Genomic DNA, 3,851 nt, shown 5'->3' with positions numbered 1-3,851 from the left:
ATTCAACCTTTGGCCATAGAGATGTTTTATCCACTCATGCATCCTGTGGTGACATATAGCCTAGGTTCATTCTTCCAAGTGACACATCTTAAGTTTTTCAAAGTAGGCTAGCGTTTTTTTTTTGTATTGAAATCCGGGTGGTGAATGCTATATACAGAAGCTGACGACGCCATTATATGGATTAATGCACAACAATAAAAAGGAGATTATTTATAGTCTATATACGCGTTACGTACAGTACCATATGCTGGTAAAAATTTGGAAATGACAGACAAAAAAACTGTTACAGATCCAGGCAAACCAAAAATACTGCAGTGCTAACACCCTGTCTCATCGTAACATATTATCATAAAGCCTTGTACTATTAAGCTACAGCAGTGTTTCCCAACCTTTATCCACCCACGTACCATTTCGGGATTTGGTGCAGTGCTCGCGTACCACCTACACAAATAATGCGCGCGAAAAGCTATTCCTCACCGTTTGTGACGTCATAATAACGTATTTGATTCATGCAAAGTGTAACAACAAATTCTATTAAACTAGGCCGCATCAGCCAAGATTGATGTGGTGCATGTTATTGTTTTTCCGCCACTATTCAAAAGAAGAACAACATAATGAAATAACAACAAAACAATCAATTCATTCAATGCGATGGCTGCATTTGTTTATTTTCTACGAGCTGGTCGATGCGTGGCATACATTTGCTCACAGCTAATCGGAAGTCATGCATTGGCTCAAGGAGTCTGTTTCGTTTCTTAGATTTGATAGTCATAAGGGATGAAAACCCTTGCTCGCACTCCCACGTCGAAGGAAAAATTAACAGTTGGGGAATAGCGCGAGAAGCAAGCGTCACATATGAGGAAGCCATGCTAAGCCAGAAGTTGATTGGAGAACATTCTTTGTGTCTCGTCTTTGCAGTCTGGTCAGCCTGGATATCTATGAGCTCCTCTTGCTCCCCAGTCCCGACAGGCAGGTCGGCTGGATCAATAGAAAATGGATCGGTTATGTAGGCACAACATATAACATCCGGAAAGTAATGCCTCAATTCGGCATTGAGCAGTGACAGGTGATCAACGATTTCGTGGGAGACTTCATCATTGGGCGCGCTGGGAAGGGTTGTCAAGGATGTAAACATTCCATATTGCTTGCTATCTACGTTATTTTTCCAGAGGTCCAACTTCCGGACAAACGCTCTCAGTTTTGAAATAAACTCTACGATAGTACAGTTTGGTCCTTGAAACGACAAATTTAAACGGTTGATGGTTTCAAAAATGTCTGCCAAGTAAGCCAATCTTATGACAAATCCCTCATCCTCCAGATCTTTCTGAAACTCGTGATCTTTCTCCCGTAAAAACACAAGAAGTTCATTCCTCAATTGAAAAAGACGTTTTGTTGTATTTCCCCTGGAGAGCCAGCGCACTTCTGTGTGATAGAGAAAACAAGTGTGATCGGAACCGAGATCTTCGCAGATCAGCTTAAACAGGCGACTATTTAGAGCTGACGCTTTAACAAAATTCACAATTTTAATAATTCGGTTCAAGCACGATAACAACTTCGGTGGAAGTATCTTGGCGCTAAGGGCGAATCTGTGTATAAAACAGTGTATACCGGTGACGTTTGGTGACACGGCTTTCACATGGGCTTGAAACCCAGACTTTCGACCAAGCATGGACGGAGCCCCATCTGTTGTGCATCCGATTAGTTTGCGCCAATCCAGTCTATTCAGCTTGAAGAAATTGTCTAGAACGCTGAAAACATCCTTTCCTTTTGTTGTACTGCACAACTCTTGGCTCAGCAGTAATTCTGTTTTTTCAGCATTATCCTGTGTGAAACGGACGTAGACAAGTAGTTGACTGCAGTTCGAAACATTTGTAGATTCGTCAACCTGTATTGCAAACCCAAATTTTGAAGCTCTTACTCCCGCAGTAACTTGATCGGCTATGTCAACTGACATCTCCTCGATACGGCGCTTTACAGTATTGTTAGAGAGGGACACACTGTCCAACTTTGCCACGACTCCTCTCCCATCACATGTCTGACCAAAATCTTTGCCGCCGGCATTATGAGAGACTCTGCAATGGTATGAGCTGTCATGCTTTTAGCCACCAAGAAAGCGACTTCATACGACGCTTTGACAATCTCTGCCCCCTTCTGGCGGAATAGGCCAGTTCTGTCCAAACGCTGCCGCTTCATTTGCTCCGCAAGTCGCCGGATGTAGCTCAGATCTCGATTCTTCCTATCAGCGTGGTTCGTTCTAAGATGACGTAGAAGCAGGCTGGGTTTCATGGACGCGTTGGAAAGGGTCTTCATGCAGAACACGCATTGCGGTAGAACTTCTCCTTTGTGTTCGATCGAGATGAAACCGTATTTTAAATAATCTGGATCATAATTTCGCTTGGACATGGTATAAAGTCAAATGAAAAATACTATTTATCGCAATAATAAATGAAAATTTGTCAATGACAAACCTTCCTTAAACAAACCACCACGTTAAACTAGCTCCTGGTGTGTTACCAGTACCATCCAGCGCTCGCGACGCGCACATACAATTTAGACAATTCTATGACGTCACAATGGCTAGAAGTAAAAAAAGACGTCCCTTACCACGACGCCTTCAAAAAAGCACCTTAATTAATTAAGAACTATCGTCGATTGAAAAAAAAAACAGAATGTGCTCGTGTACCACCTGGAAGACCTTCGCGTACCACTAGTGGTACGCGTACCACAGGTTGGGAATCACTGAGCTACAGGAACAAACAAATGCCGTGCAAACATAGGCTATACCAACTAACGCTACAAAATAGATATACTTTCAAACACAACTGCAGGAAACGAGCGCGCAAAACAGTTCACGGCAGACGACAGTCCAGCAAGATATACCTGCAGTTTTGGTCGAGCGACTTTGTCACGTGGTTATGACGTCACGCGAAATTTGAGAATACCAACCAATGTTATTGGATTCAGGATCCAAGAATAGTTTCGAATCCACACTCATGATACTCCACGGTGGCATACTTGTACATGAAGCAGGAATACAATAGAAGAATTAAACAAAAGTATGGTGTATCCAGGGGTCACCAACCTTTTCGAAGCCGAGGAGCGACTTGGTGCGCGCGGGCAACGCGTTGGTGACCCCTGGTGTATACTAAACGGTCGTTGAACCAAAGTTACATATACTTTTATCACCAATAACAAAATATCTACCACCCCCTGAATTTGGAAACACCCCCGCCCCTCGTAACAAAAATAATAAAACCTGAGGAACAGTCACTTGATACACAGAGTGCACTAATATTAAAACTATAGAATCATGAAATCAAGTGATATAAGAAGCAGAACTTCAGAGAAACAGAACGCAGAAATATACGTTATCTTATCTAAACTCGAGTGCGACTGCACCTGCACAGATATCTGTTGAAAAAGAAACAAGAATTCACTAAAAGTAAGCATAGCTATTCATTCCACTGTGCATTATATAAAGTTCATCAAGGGTTCAATAAAAATAAGCATGACTACTCATTCCAACGAGTAATAAATAAAGTACATGAAAAATTCGACGCACGAATATTTATTCCATTGAGCATTGCATGAAGTAAACGAATTAAAAAAAAACATGAAACACAGGAAAAAATACATGAAAAGTACAACAAACCAGTACAGTATACGTATTATGTACTTTTGAAAAATATGCAATGTAGCCTAATCTGTATTTAGTTCTATGTTGAATAAAACGCTCTGAAATTTTATCTTTGCTTGTTGGAATTTTTCATTTGATAATCTCCTAAAGGTCTGCACTAGAAATTGTACAAATTATGAAAAGAGTAGCTATTGTTATACGTATTTTCCTGCAA

At 41.1% G+C, this 3,851-nt stretch overlaps 1 pseudogene; it reads right to left on the bottom strand.

Annotated features, from left to right (window-relative positions):
• Positions 1-375: 375 nt before the first annotated feature.
• Positions 376-2,732, bottom strand: LOC144430570 (zinc finger BED domain-containing protein 5-like; annotated as a pseudogene).
• Between the last annotated feature and the right edge of the window lie 1,119 nt (positions 2,733-3,851).

The sequence above is a fragment of the Styela clava genome, chromosome 12, assembly GCF_964204865.1.
Source record: "Styela clava chromosome 12, kaStyClav1.hap1.2, whole genome shotgun sequence".
NCBI classification, from domain to species: domain Eukaryota; kingdom Metazoa; phylum Chordata; class Ascidiacea; order Stolidobranchia; family Styelidae; genus Styela; species Styela clava.
The sequence above is the reverse complement of the archived record's forward strand: the minus strand, read 5'-3'. Positions and strand labels throughout refer to the sequence as shown.